At 46.0% G+C, this 15852-nt stretch overlaps 1 protein-coding gene across 7 annotated transcripts in view; it reads left to right on the top strand.

The window, feature by feature from the left end:
- Positions 1–1074: 1074 nt before the first annotated feature.
- col12a1 (collagen type XII alpha 1 chain) overlaps positions 1075–15852 on the top strand; it is a 143664-nt gene continuing 128886 nt past the window's right edge. For 2 of the 7 annotated variants that reach the window (XM_008122161.3, XM_062981666.1), the window contains exon 1: positions 7324–7631. The gene's annotated coding sequence lies outside the window, so the exon portion shown is untranslated. Of the gene's footprint in view, positions 1238–7322; positions 7632–15852 lie in introns of those variants that run through there. The other 5 variants (XM_062981643.1, XM_062981678.1, XM_008122151.3 and 2 more) reach the window with 5 other exon arrangements.

Below are 15852 nucleotides of genomic sequence, written 5' to 3' on the forward strand. Positions count from 1 at the left end.
GCAGCATTTTTCCGTATGAAGAAGAGAGTGTTTGATGACCGGGACATCTGTAGAGATACCAAGGTGCTTGTTTATAAAGCCATTGTCCTCCCAACCCTGTTCCACGCCTGCAAAACGTGGACGGTCTACAGACATCACACCAAACTCCTGGAGCGTTTCCATCAGCGTTGCCTCAGAAAAATTCTGCAAATCTCTTGGGAAGACAGGCGGACAAATGTCAGCGTGCTGGAAGAAGCAAAGACCACCAGCATTGAAGCGATGCTCCTACGCCATCAACTCCGCTGGACTGGCCACGTTGTCCGAATGCCCGATCACCGTCTCCCAAAGCAGCTACTCTACTCCGTACTCAAGAAAGGGAAACGTAATGTTGGTGGGCAGGAAAAGAGATTTAAAGATGGGCTTAAAGCCAACCTTAAAAAGTGTGGCATAGACACCGAGAACTGGGAAGACCTGGCCCTTGAGCGCTCTAATTGGAGGTCAGCTGTGACCAGTAGTGCTGTGGAGTTCGAAGAGGCACGAATGGAGGGCTTAAGGGAGAAACGTGCCAAGAGGAAGGCCCGTCAAGCTAACCCTGACCGAGACCGCCTTCCACCTGGAAACCGATGTCCTCACTGTGGGAGAACATGCAGATCAAGAATAGGTCTCTTCAGCCACCTAAGAACCCACCCCCAAGACACCAAAGATGGAAGACAATCGTCCTCGAACTACGAGGGATCGCCTAAGTAAGTAAGTAAGTAAGTTACAGAAATGCAACAGCTGTGCCAAAAATAGCAACAATCCAGACCTAACTGTACCTCTCTAGTGAAGTTCTCACATCTGTAAAAAATGAATCAAGGCCTGGCCAGTAAAATATTACAGTGAAGGAAATCTAGCTGCAAAGATGGAAAAGCCATTTCCTCGCGACTGTAGGGACCAAAGGATGTGGCTGCAATACCACGAAGAGCCGCTAGGACGCGCTGCCGGACAATAAATGAACTGGGCTGCGCGCTTCCCCTCCCACGCACTCATTCCTCGGCGGAGAGGCTGGACTGGTGGGAGGGTTAAAAGGGAAGCCTGTGACTCCAGGAGAGCTCGCTCCACCGCAGGGAAAACCCATTCTGACTGCTCCAAGGATCTAGCTGCGTTTTGGGGGAGCTGCGGGACCGCCTGGATCTGCCAGTCAAGAAGATGCCCGAGTGCCTTACCCAATAAGGACCTCCAGGAGCCACGCAAAGCCAAGGATCTACCCCTGGAGCGTGTACGTGGGTGCTTTGAATGTCGAGGCGGGAGACTGGCGGAATTGGGATGCTTGTGAAGAGAGGAGGCTCTCGCCTTTCTATTTCACCGCCCGGAATGTTGCCCAGCCTTTTAGGGATGGATCTGGTCCCAGGGGCACCTGTCAGCGTGTTATGAAAACATACAAAAGGTAGAAGGGATGGGGAGGGGGGTTCAGACCACTGCCCTGTGGCTCCATCCTCTTCCATACAGGTAAGGTGCTTCCAGAAGGGAGATCTCTGGATTACTGGCTACGTCGAAGATCTCATTTCTGGTTTGCAGGATTGCAAGGAGCCTTTCCTGTGTCCATTGCTAAGAGAAGAGAGTTTTGGCCAGAGGGGAATTCTTGAGTGCCCAATGCCAACTTTCCTGGTTGTTGTTGTCTTGTTGTGCGTCTTCAACTCGTTTGTGACTTATGGCAACCCTAAAGTGAACATATCACGGGGTTTTCATGGCTAGATTTGTTTAGAAAGAGGTTGTCTTTGGCTTCCCCTGAGTTTCAAAGAGTGTGATTTGCCTAAGATTACTCAGTGGCTTTCCATGGCTGAGTCTCAAGAGTCTAACATTCAAATCATTCTATCATGCTAGCTCTTATTTTCATAGAATCATAGAGTTGGAAGATGCCCTAAGGACCATCCCTTTTGGAAAATAACTGCACCATTCTCTGAGGGCATATCCTTTTGGAATAAATGGCAATCATAACCTTTGTGAGACTGAGAGAGTGAGGCTTGTCCAAGGTTATGCAGTAGGTTTTCATGGCTGAGTAGAAATTTGAACCCAGGCTCTATTGGAAATAACTGCACCAAGTCTCTGGGCAGTGTGGGCACATATCCATTTGGAAATAAATGGCAATCATAACCTTATTGAAAAGGAAAAAATGATGTCACATCCATTTGACATATGTGAATCTCCATGAACATGTGGAGACCACCTCTTGAAAACCACTAGTCGTGAGAAGCATGACCTTGTTAGAAGTCAACTCTTTAAACAAGTGATATTCACAATTATTGATGTAATGGCACACAGGTGACTCAGCTCTTAGACTGAAGAATCATGTCTTTGAACTGCCAAGGACAAAGACATGCCACTACACAAATATATTTGGTTAGCAGAGGATGATTGTTTCATTGAAGTTAAAATTGCAATTGTAGTTGTAATTGCCCAAGCTATACACTCCCTTGAAACTTCTTAGTTTAATATATTCACTCAGAGATAAAAAGCAGTCTTCTTTGAAAAATAACATATCTTGTTTACTCACAAACATCTTGTATCAATTCACCATACAGGCACATTTCTTATTAAAGTTCAGTTATAGATAGGATGTAGCTTCTCTCTGTGTTGAGTAATCAATAGTCCATGGTCTTTAGTATAGTTGTACTCACTGAAGTCCATAAACATCATGCATCCACCTCCACTGAGGTCTAAAGCGAACTTATTCATTGAAGTCCAAACAGCAACATACATCCACCTCCACTGAGGTCTGGACATATACATGCATTCACCTCCACTGAGGTCTGATGCAAAACGGATTCCTGAGTCTGAACATGCTCAGTACAATCACATATTTATAACCCCTCCCACACCAAAGAGGTATAGTCAAACTGGCAAATCCACATACATATAGAATACAGGTTAGCAAATATATACATTAACAAGTAAATAGTGAAAGGCTTTGGAGGTTGCTATTTCCAACAGGCTCAAATCACTACTCCATGCTGGCTCTTCGTCTAGATCCAGGGAAGTCATGCTCCCCCTCTATTCTGCCTTGGTCAGACCACACCTGGAATACTGTGTCCAGTTTTGGGCACCGCAGATGAAGGGAGATGCTGACAAGCTGGAAAGCGTCCAGAGGAGGGCAACTAAAATGATTAAGGGTCTGGAGAACAAGCCCTATGAGGAGAGGCTTAAAGAGCTGGGCATGTTTAGCCTGCAGAAGAGAAGGCTGAGAGGAGACATGATAGCCATGTACAAATATGTGAGGGGAAGTCATAGGGAGGAGGGAGCAAGCTTATTTTCTGCTGCCCTGCAGACTAGGACACGGAACAATGGCTTCAAACTACAGGAAAGGAGATTCCACCTGAACATCAGGAAGAACTTCCTCACTGTGAGGGCTGTTCGGCAGTGGAACTCTCTCCCCCGGGCTGTGGTGGAGGCTCCTTCTTTGGAGGCTTTTAAGCAGAGGCTGGATGGCCATCTGTCGGGGGTGCTTTGAATGCGATTTCCTGCTTCTTAGCGGGGGGTTGGACTAGATGGCCCTTGAGGTCTCTTCCAACTCTACTATTCTATGATTCTATGATTCTATGATTCTATGGTGTGGGAGTGAGTAACCTCTGCTCTTTGCTCCCTTGCCCATTTAGCCACGTTTGGGCACACCTGCAGTGTAGAATGGATGCAGTTTGGCCCCATTTAAATTACCATCGTTTAATGCCCTGTAATAATGAGGGTTGTAGTTTGCTGAAGGCAAACTAAAGGTCTCTTTGGCAGAAGGGAGACTGCAGCTCCCACGATTCCCTAGCATTGAGCCATGACACTTCAAATGCTGTCAAACTGCATTCATTCTACACGGTAGATGTGCCCATTGTCCATAGACCTTGTTGGACCTCTTCACTTGCTTTTCTGGTGGAGTATCAATAGGTGGTTCACTTTGCAAAGAAGATGAGGTGGTGAGTGCCTTGGGATAATGATGATTTGGAGACCTTTTGTGTGTCAGGTGTATGTCTAGTCTACACTAGAGAAGGGGACACCCCCCTGCCTTGGTTGTCAGCTGCTCTGACAATCACAAGAGGCTGAAAAATTGGCCTGACAATGCATAGTGAATGGTTTCTTCTTAGCTTTCAGTCAGGCGGGCTTTTCCCGCCCATAACACCCACGTGCGGATGCCTGGAGGGAAAAAGGCGGGAAAGCGTGGCCCGGGGATGAAGAACGGCGCTTTTGCCGCCTGCGCAATTGACGCCAATTAAGCACTCAAGCCGTTCAAGGCCCCTCCCTTTCCAGCGCGGTTGAACTGGGTTGTAAATGGGGAGCGAGGACGTGTGTCCTTTTCCAATGAGAACAATCCTATATCTCACCCCTTGGGGGAAACCCCCTGAACAAGGCACAGGAGCGAAAGAGTTGCTGGTGCGTGTACTTCCAAGCCGACTTATATGGCGACGATTTCATTGGATTTCCTGAGGCAAGGAATACTTTAAGAGGCGGCTTTGTTAGCTATACTTCCTCTGAAATATCGCCTGGAGCACCCAGTGTTGGTTGGCCGCCTCCCATCAAAATACTAACGAGAGTTAACTGTGCTTAGCTTGCAAGATTAGGCGGGGAAGGGGGGCTTTGCGAGCCTTTATGTTGAGCAGGGCTGGTTCGCCCCTCAGCTTCGCCCTGGCTCGCCTCCAAGACTTCTGGATCGCCAGGATTTCGAGAAAGTTGCGACATCTGCGTGTGGCCACAACCCCTGCCCCTCACGGCACTCCCTTTCAGGGAATTGGTCGTTTTTCTTCTGCCCACCTTGAATTGGGTGCCTGCTTTTAAGTAGTTTCTTGAAAGCAATTACTTCTTGTCTTAGGGCGATCTTATGAGAAACCTATCTTGGATTTGTCTTGGCAAGATTAGTTCAGAGGGAACAAATCCCTTTTGGGGGGGGGGGGCGATATCTGTGTTGCTAACACCTCCTAACAAAGGAGGCAGGAATCCTTTGAAGCTGAAATGCCATTCAGTGCTAATCAAGGTGGCCAATTGCAACATTCACACTTCCCTCAGGCAGACAAGAGTTCTTTCTCCCACCCTGGACCTTCCACAGATACATACATCCCGCTTGTCTAGTTTCCAGTATACCTCGCGACCTCTAAGGATGCCTGCCATAAATGTGGGTGAAACGTCAGGAGAGAATGCTTCTGGAACATGGCCATACAGCCAGAAAACTCACAGATGGATGTTGCACACGAACACATATTCCCAGATGGAGATTATGCCACACCCAAACCTTTTTTTTGGGGGGGGGGGGGGGGAAGCGAATGTCACTTTCTTTCTTTCAGGGAATCCGTGATTTGTGTATTTTAATTATATACATAAGGGTAATATAAGATGTAATGTGATGTGTGTGTGTGTATAAAACATAAACACATTCCCTAAAAGATATTTCTCCTTGTTTTCAGGAAATATGTGTTTATGTGTTTTATGCTATCTATCTCTTTCAGATATCATGTGTTTATGTGTCTGCATTTCTATATCTATCTTTACACACACATACAGGCAGCTCATAGTTAGTGAGACAACAGGAAGTGAGAGAAATCTACCTCTAGGAAGGGAAATCCACTCCTGAAAGAGTTATCATGGGCAAAAGGAGTCTCCACTGAAACTTTATCACCCCACAGCAAGCCAAATCTAACGATTCCCTATGCTATCCAAAGCTAAAAACATACATACATACAACTTAAGCCCAAACCTACAGAACCTATTTTGGGTTGCTGTGAGTTTTCCAGGATGTATGGCCATGTTCCAGAAGCATTCTTTCCTGACGGTTTGCCCACATCTATGGCAGGCATCCTCAGAGGTTGTGAGGTCTGTGGGAAACTAGGCAAGTGGGGTTTATAGATCTGTGGACGGTCCAGGTTGGGAGAAAGAACTCTTGTCTGCCTGAGGCAAGTGTGAATGATGCAATTGACCGCCTTGATTAGCACTGAATGGCCTTGCAGTTTCAAAGCTTGGCTGCTTCCTGCCTGGGGGAATCCTTTGTTGGGAGGTGTTAGCTGGCCCTGATGGTTTCCTCACTGGAATTCCCGTTTTCTGAGTGTTGTTCTTTATTTACTATCCTGATTCTAGAGTTCTTTAATACTTGTAGCCAGATTGTGTTCATTTTCATGGTTTCCTCCTTTGTTTTGAAATTGTCCCCATGCTTGTGGATTTCAATGGCCTCTCTGTGTAGTCTGACATGGTGGTTGTTAGTGTGGTCCTGCATTTCTGTGTTCTCAAATAATATGCTGTGTCCAGGTGGGTTCATCAAGTGCTCTGTGATGGCTGACTTCTCTGGTGGGAATAGTCTTCAGTGCCTTTCATGTTCTTTGATTGGTGTCTGGGCAATGCTGCGTTTGGGGGTCTTTGGGGGACTTGTGCACAGCTGCATGGTACATGGTAGACTCCTGCAGAGGTGAGAGGATCCCTCTTGTCCTTTGCTGAATGTAGCATTTGTTGGATTTTCTTGGTGGGTCTGTAGATAGTTTGTAGATTGTGTTCCTTCATCAGCTTCCCTATGCAGTCAGTGATTCCCTTGATGTATGGGAAGAACACTTTCCCTCTGGGTGGGTCTTTGTCTTTACTCTCCTGGCTTGTTCTTGGCCTTGCAGCTCTTCTGATGTCTGTGACGGAGTATCATCCATTGGCCTGTAAAGCCCAGTTTAGGTGGTTCCGTTCCCCTTGGAGGAGGTGGGGTTATGATTGCCACTTATTTCAAAAGGCATATGTACCAGAGAGATGTACTCAGGCATATGTACCCAGAGTCTGGGTACAGAGTCTCCATTGGCTTGTAGAGCCCAGTTTAGGTGGTTCAGTTCTCCTTGGAGGAGGTGGGGTTATGACTGCGATTTATTTCAAAAGGGGCATGTGCCCAGAGACTGGGTGCAATTATTTCCAATAGCTTGGCGTTTCTGTCCCTCTCTCCCCCCCCCCCAAAAAAAAAAAAATCCCAATTATTATTCCAAGCCGTAAGCTGGGCGCCTGTTCGGTGGCTCCCTCGTCGCCCTGAGCCTTTCCATCGCGGAGAAGCGGCTGCAGGGAGTCTCCTTCGGGGCGTCCACGAACGCGGCTCCCTTTTGGCACTGGCCTCGGCCAAGGCTGCCGCTTGGCTCCGAGAGAGGGAGAGAAGGCGAAGGCAGCGACGTGTGTTCTTGGCCGGGCGTCCCCCTTTGCCCCCTTTGCCCCCTCCTTCCTCCTCCTTCCTCCTGCTCTTCATCGTCCCTCTCCGGAGCTGATGGGGGGACTCCTCATGCCTTAGGAATGCGCCGAGGAATGCGAGAGAGAGAGAGAGAGAGAGAGAGAGATTCCCCTTTGGCTGGAGGCGCGCGTAGGCCATCCTCCTCCTCTTCCTCCTCCTCCTCCTCCGTGGCAGGCGTCCACCTTTCCTTCCCTCCACCGCCGCCGTTTCGTAACCGCTTACGAGAGACCAGTCGGGAGCAGCCCTCTCTTAAGGAGCGCGGTTGGCGGGAGGCGCTCCCCACTCCGAGAAGGCGAGGCTGCCCCGACGGAAGGGACGGACCTGCCCGCATCAGCAGCAGCACCAGTCTCACTAACCCTAAGCAGGAGGAGGAAGAGGAGGAGGAAGAGGCTCTTCTGCTCCCAAAGTCGCCCTCCAGGATTTGCCGGAGGGACTGGCTTTCATCTCCATCCCCTGAAAGGTCTGTCTCGGCGCCTGCTTCTCCTTTGCAGGCTCCTTTGCAACCAGACGCGCCTCCTTGCCTTTGTCTTTAGCGCCTTGAGCTGGGATGGGATTAGATGCGCCTCTGTCCTTGGCAGTCCAAAGCGCGGATGTCCTAAACTGGGATGCGACCAGGGCGAGATGGACTGGACACTTCCCTTTGCGCCTGAACTGTGAGGAACCATGAAAGCGGGGAGAGGGTCTCACTGCCCAACAGGTCTCAGGTCTTCTCGGGTCTTGGACCCCTTCCACACAGCTGAATAAGATCCCACATTATCTGCATTGAACTGGAATATATGGCACTGTGGACTCAGATATCCCAGTTCAAAGCCGAGATTGTGGGATTTTCTACCAGGGGTTCACCCCCCCCCCCCCCCGAAAATTTTCAAGTTTTTAAAAATTTGGTTTACTCATGAATTTTAACTGATTAACCCAATCCTCATGAGTGTCCACTGAAGTTATTCGATGGATCCCGATTTCTAAATTATTTTGCATTATGGAACTACTCTTCATGATTTGCTTAAAAAAAAAGTTTCAACCCCCCCCCCCCCGATTTTTTTTCTAGCTATGGCCCTGGCTGTGTGGAAGGGCCCTTGGTAACTAAGCAGGGTCAGCTCTGGCTGCAGCTTGGATGGGAGACCGACAAGGAAAGAAGGGAGCATTTGTAATGAAGTTACTGTACTGTACTGTTGAGCCCCACGGGCAGATATGAAGCATTCCTTGAAATGTCTTGTCGAAGGCTTTCATGGCCGGAATCACTGGGTTGCTGTGAGTTTTCCGGGCTGTATGGCCATGTTCCAGAAGCATTCTCTCCTGATGTTTCACCCACATCTGTGGTAGGCATCCTCAGAGATTGTGAGGTCTGTTGGAAACTAGGCAAGTGGGGTTTATGTATCTGCGGAATAATGTCCAGGGTGGGAGAAAGAACTTTTGTCTGCCTGAGGCAAGTGTGAATGTTGCAATTGGCCACCTTGATTAGCATCGAATAGGCTCACAGCTTCAAAGCCCGGCTTATTCCTTGCCTCCAACAGACAAGAGCTCTTTCTCCCACCCTGAACATTCCACAAATATGCTTCTGGAACATGGCCACACAGCCCGGAAAACTCACAGCAACTAATTTTTAAAAAAAATATGAGGCCAATGTATCCAGAGTCAATGTGAAGGGTCTAAAATTGCATCAGATCTTGTCTGATTTTGGGCACTAAGCAGGGTCAGCCCTGGCTGGCACTTGGTTGGGAGATGGCTAACGAAATGAGTCGTTATTTTTAATGAAGTGACTGTTCTGTCAAGCCCACGCGCTGATTTGAGGGATCCCTTTTTAAAAAATGAGTTAAATTTTTTCCAAGACTAGAGTAAATGGGAAGGGTCGAATAAAGGCAACAGATCCTGTCTGATCCTGGGAGCCAAGCTGGGTCTGGTTGGCACTCGGATGGGAAACAAGTACCAGGTGCTGTAAGGATATGTGTTGTCGAAGGTTTTCATGGCCGGAATCCCTGTGTTGCTGTGAGTTTTTCGGGCTGTATGGCCATGTTCCAGAAGCATTCTCTCCTGACGTTTCTCCCACATTTATGGCAGGCATCCTCAGAGGTTGTGAGGTCTGTTGGAAACTAGGCAAGTGGGGTTTATATATCTGTGGAAGGTCCAGGGCGGGAGAAAGAACTCTGTTGGAGGCAAGTGTGAATGTTGCCACCTTGATTGGCATTTAATAGCATTGCAGCTTCAAAGCCTGGCTGATTCCTGGCTAGGGGAATCCTTTGTTGGTAGCTGCTAGCTGGCCCCGATTGTGTCTTGTCTGGAATTTCCCTGTTTTCAGTGTGTTGTCCATTATTTACTGTTCTGATTTTAGAGTTTTTTAAAAAAAATACTGGTAGCCACAGGTTTTGTTCATCTTCAAGGTGTAGTCTCTCACTGGATGTCTTCCAACGTGGCTTTGTGTCTCCTGAGCGCCTCCCTAATTGTGTTGCTCTGAGCGGTTGAAGCGATTCCTAAATCCCGTTTACCTCCTGATAGGAATAGCCAGCAATCCCCTGTGCTTTCCGACGTGATTTATGTCGGGTTGGCAGAGGAAGGACCTCTTTCTTTCCTGTCCCCAGTGCCCTCCCCAGTCCTTCCTTGAGCTCAGCAGGAGCTCCTTATATGTACGTTTCTCCTTGCCTTGGAAAGATGCGCAATATTATTTGCTCATTTCGGGGAAATGTAGTGCTAGACCAGAGCTCTGGGATCGTCCTACCAGTGTCACCCTTTCTTTGCGTTATTGTCATTACTGTTTTCCTTCTTGTGCGTGAAAGGGACTGGGATCTTCGAGGCGGCTCTGCTGCCACGTTGAGAAAGTGAAGGGGAGGAAAATCAGTTGAAATATTGCCTCGAATAGTAGAAAAGTCAAGGAGATGGCTGCGAGGAATCTGAGATAGGTTTGTGTGTGTGTGTCAAAGGAAGGAGGTTGGTGGTAGGAAGGATTCCAGTCTGGCGGGAGGCGGAAGGAGGCGAAGAAGGGACCCTTAACTCTCTTGCCATCCCCCGCTGTTCTCTCCTCTTGCCGTCGCTGCCCACAAGGCGGCGCCCTAAGCCCACGCGAGACACCCCTTGACCCACCCTGGGCTTTTCCACCCGGCCTTCTCTCATTGCAGGCAGTCCCTGGCTTAAAAAATGATTTCTAGTTAAGAACGGGGTGAGGCAACAGGAAGTGAGAGAAATCTTCCCCTTGGAAGGGAAATTCACTCCTGGAAGAGTTATTATCAGGGAGAGAAGGTGTCTCCACTGAAGTTTTAGCACCAATCCTTGTTTCCGTAACAAGCCAAATGTTTCAAAATCCCAAATGTTTCAAAATTATCACAGGGACAGAAAGTGACTAAATTGCCTGAACAGGGGTACAGATAGCAAAAACAACAACAACAACAACAACACCAAAATCAAAACAAAATAACAACCCATCAAACCAAAAAGAAAAAAAAACACAACAGAAAACAAAACAAAACAACAACAACAATAACAACACCACAGGAATGTTAACCCTTCCCTTTGGTATCCAAAGCTTATATTACACTTTAAAATGTATTTGTTTCAACTTACACATGAATTCAGCTTAAGAACAAATCTACAGAACCTATCATGGGTTGCTGTGAGTTTTTTGGGATGTATGGCCATGTTCCAGAAGCATTCTCTCCTGACATTTCACCCACATCCATGGCAGGCATCCTCAGAGGTTGTGAGGTGCATTGGAAACTAGGCCAGTGGGGTTTATATTATCTGTGGAATGTCCAGGGTGGGAGAAAGAACTCTTGTCTGCTTGAGGCAAGTGTGAATGTAGCAATTTGTCACCATGATTAGCACTGAATGGCCTTTCAGCTTCAAAGCCTGGCCTCTTCTTGCCTGGAGGTATCCTTTGTTGGGAGGTATTAGCTGGCCCTGATTGTTTCATGCTTGGAATTCACCTCCCAACACCTCCCAACACTTCCTCCAAGCAGGAAGAAGCCAGGTTTTGAAGCTGCAAGGCCATTTAATGCCAATCAAGGTGTCTAATTCACACTTGCCTCAAGCTGATTAGAGTTCTTTCTCCCACCCTGGACCTTCCACAGATATATAAACCTCACTTGCCTAGTTTTCCAATGGACCTCACAACCTCTGAGGATGCCTGGCAAAACATCAAGAGAGAATGCTTCTGGAACATGGCCATACAGCCCTGAAAACTCACAGCAACACAGTGATTCTGGCCATGAAAGCCTTCGAGAACCTATCTTGTCTGTAATTTGTGGACTGCCTGTACTTCGGTTCCTAGGGCGGACCTACACTGTAGAATGGCTTTTTTTTTAGTGTCAGGAGCGACTTGAGAAACTGCAAGTTGCTTCTGGAGTGAGAGAATTGGCCGTCTGCAAGGACGTTGCCCAGGGGACGCCCAGATGTTTTTGATGTTTCATTTGACACCACTTTAATGAGGTCAGTGCTAGGGAATCATAGAAGCTGTGGTTTAGGGAGGCAGAATGCTAAATAATTTATAAAACTACAACTCATTTGATCCTGTAGGATTGAGACAAAAAGGCGTTAAACTGCATCCATTCTACATGTAGATGCACGCTTGATGGAGACTTAAGACATATCCTGTATCTTCACTTCGGAATGGTAGAAGTTTGACACCACATTAAGTGCTGTGGATCAATGCTATGGAATTGAGTGATTTGTATTTTTGTAAAATATTTGCCCTTCTCTGCCTGAGAGCTCAGGTGCCACAACAAACTATACATCCCAGGATGGAGTTAAAGTGGTGTCAAATGGTTAAAATTCTGCACTGTGGGAGAATTTCCAGGATGTTTGTTTGATCTCACAGTTTGAGCATTTTCATATAAGAAGTTAGAAACTGAACGTTGGAATGTAAGGGTGGAAGGTGCCAGGGATTGCTGATATGTTTGAACGACCTTTACATCTTAATATTTACCCTTTGCGTTTATGTGTATGTGCCTGCACACATGTGTTGAGCTCTTGCAAAAAGCAGTAATTAAAAATCCGTCATTTGTATCTCCGCTGGAGTGTCTGCTGTTGGATGGAAACCAGGAAGGCACTGTCGATTCTTGTCAGTTTTCACATTATGATTAATTCTTTCTTTGGGTTTGGATAGCTGATTGGGATTTTTTTTTGAACAAAATTTAAATAAGACAGAACAATTTATCCCCGAGGTGTTAATCACCTAATGATTTCTAGCCAGCTGTGATTCTTTGTGGTTTGGTTTTGGCAGCGCTTTGATAATTTAAAATTACTGCTTAATTATATGCACATTCTCTCTTTTTAAATTTTATCAGTCGTGTTAAAAGATATGCTGAAACTAGAAATATATATATATATATATATATATATATATATATATATATATATAAACTTGAGTGCATCCTTTGCACTGAATGTTAGACACCCCCTTCTATAATTTGGATGACATAAAGACTTGGTAGTCTCTTCTCTAAAAACCATTTCACTCTTCTGCCTCCCACTCTATTGACTCCCACATATTACTTCAGCATGAAAAGGAGGAAACTGTGAAGTTTTGGTATCATCAGGTTGGGAGATCAGTTTATACAGTGGATCAGGCAAAGCATGCACATAGGTTACAGGTGATTAGCATCCAGAAATTGAGTCTTAGGTTAAGATGGTATAAATTCTTCTTTTGTTGGATCCAATGGGACTAGGGGTGTATCTACATTGAATTCCTCTTGTTATAAGCTAGTAGTTCTCAACCTATGGGTCCCCAGGTGTTTTGGCCTACAATTCTCAAAAATCTCAGCCAGTTTACCAGCTGTTAGGATTCCTGGGAGTTGAAGACCAAAACATCTGGGGACCCACAGGTTGAGAACCACTGTTCTCACCCTTTCCCCTCCCCCCAAAAAACAGTTTTTAAGATCTAAAGGAGAGGAGCAGGAAGGTTCTGTCCTGACCAGTAGTTGAACATTAGATTAAGGGTGTGTCTACACCAGGGGTCCTCAAACCTTTTAAGTGGAGGGCCGGTTCATGGTCCCTCAGACTATGATGAAATAGTAAAAAATCAAGATTGTTGTTGTTGTGTGCCTTCAAGCCATTTCAGAGTTAGGTCAACCCTTAGTCTAAAGTTTAGCACAGAGGCCAGGTAAATCACCTTGTAGGTCCTTAGTTTGCGGACCCCTGATCTAGACAATCTCATAAGATCATAGGTAAGCAAAGAGCAAAGCAAAGCCCATCTAGATGATCTCATCAGGCCATCAGAAGACCATAGATAAGGAAAGGGACCTCAAAGACCACCTAGATGGTTTCATAAGACCATAGGTAAGGAAAGGGCCCCCCAAAGGCCATCTAGACAATCTCATAAAACCATAGGTATGGAAAGGGCCCCTCAAAGGCCATCTGGACAGTCTCATAGGACCATAGGTAAGGAAGGTGACCTCCAAAACCCATCTAGATGATCTCATAAGGCTAAGCAAAGTGACCTTCAAAGACCATCTAGACAATCTCATAAGACTATAGGTAAGCAAAGAGACCTCCAAAGACCAGGTAGACTTAGGTCAACCCCAAGTCTAAAGTTTAGGACAGGGGCCAGGTAAATGACCTTGGAGGGCCATATCTGGCCCACGGGCTTTAGTTTGGGGACCCCTGGTCTACACTATAGAATTAATGCAGTGTGACACTAATGTAAGGAGAGAATGCTTCTGGAACATGGCCATACAGCCCAGAAATCTCACAGCAATCCAGTGTTTCTGGCCATGAAAGCATTTGACAGTTGTTGTTATTTCTTTCCTGGAAACCTTTCAGAGACTGGCTAATGGCTCAAGGTATCCATACACCACCATTTTGAGTAGTACTGATGTAGATTAGAAGTGCTAGCAAAAATAGTTGTGAAGAAGCGTTGATTGTATAATCTGAATTGTGGTTGTCCTGATATTTGAATGCTTTTATGTGGATCAGTGGTGTAAATCTAATACATTGGCACAGATTTTCTTATTCTGAATATCCATGTTTTTGATAGATGTGAGAAAAAAGCGTACTAAGTCTTAAATAACAAAGTATCCCTCTTCCCCTAGTTTAGGAGGTTTTAGCAGACTGTGCAAGACTTGCCTATGCCTGTGCATGCAGCCATCAAAACACATAAACAAAAACCTTTTGGGTTTAAAAGTGAAATCTGAGATTTTAAAGGATGCTGAATGCTACATCCTGTACTACAATCCACATATTTCCAAGGCATGCTGGAAACCACTGCCTTTCCCCCAGAGTGGGGCTAGTTAATATGTTCAGTTAAAAGAATTTCAGTAGGATTGCTCCAGATTTTCAGCCAATTGTGTTTATTTCTCAATGGATATTGTCAACTCTTGTTGCCTACTCTCCTTCCCCCAGTTTACATTCTAGAGTTGCTTTCTCACCCCAAGTGTATGAACAAAAGTGGTCTGGTTACATCATAGTGCTACTTAGTGGAGTGTCATATTTCAGTGGTATGTGGCATCCCCTTAGTGTCTAATTTGTCCCAGACTTTGTAGGGAGGGAAGATGGGATCTCAGCAACTAGTTTTTTTGTGGGCAGATCAGTTTTTTAAATCCATTTACTGCAGCATCCTCACTGTACTGAGACAAGTCATTTGTAACTAAGTGTTTCAGCAATTGTGAGAAAGGGGCCAAATAAAATCCCATCTGAATAAAGGTGCCAGGTTTGATTCAGTGCAAGGCTGAAGGGGAGGAACGGTGGGGGAAGCAACTTCTGAATTAGCCGTCACTGGAGCACAGTATTTGCTCCTGCATTTCCTTTGGAGCAGCAGGGGTGAAGGAATGGATGAAATTCCACACCACTTCCATGATCACACTGTCTGCTTGAAGCAATTTTGACCACTACTCCTGCTGGTGTTGCCTGCATGAAACAAAGAAACATGATGCATTAAAACCACATGTATCAGACTTAAAAATGTCACAGCATTGAAAGAAGATTGATTAGCAACAACTGTATTTCACCTTTGCTGAAACATGTGTGTCAATTTTGAAACAGTTTCAATCTTCCAGCAACATAATGTTGCATACATTTTGAGATTATTGTTAATGTGTTTTTAATTTCATAGTCTCCTTGGTCATTTTGTTTTAACTGTCATTGTATGTTGCAAATTAGGAAATGTTGCCACCCTGGTTGGTAAAGTTGTTGATGAGGAAGGAAGCAGTGGGTGATAGATGAGAAATAAACACCACACCCTGGATGTCCAAAGGAGAGGGAACAAAACAGCAATATCAGCTGGAACTGTTATCAAGTTACAGATTACAACTGTAAAATGTTGTAATCCGATCTGAGTTTCCTAGGGGAGAAGGGCGGAATATAAAAAAAGTGTATCATCATCATCACCATCATCATCATCCTCCTCTGCCACAGACCATGCTTCCCTAAGGATCCTATATTATTCACGTGGCACTGTTTGTCTTTCTATCATCTTGTGGGGAAACTGTATTTCCTTTCTCCAGAGTCCCGATGTCGTTCTTTCTTTTTTTTTTTTTTAATTAAAAATTGTGGGTGAGTATGCATCAGCAACTCGCCCCTCCCCAAGTAACCATGAAGAGCACTTTTTGAGAAAAGGGCAAATTTAACGCTAAACACCATCTGGAAGGAGCCCCCCTTGACTCAATGGGTTAAACCGATGTTCATCAACCTGGGTGTTGGGACTCCTGTCAGGGGGAGGGTTGCAAGAGGGTGTCAGAGGGGTTACCAAAGACCATCGGAAA

This window comes from Anolis carolinensis, chromosome 1 (genome assembly GCF_035594765.1).
Source record: "Anolis carolinensis isolate JA03-04 chromosome 1, rAnoCar3.1.pri, whole genome shotgun sequence".
NCBI classification, from domain to species: Eukaryota; Metazoa; Chordata; class Lepidosauria; order Squamata; family Dactyloidae; genus Anolis; species Anolis carolinensis.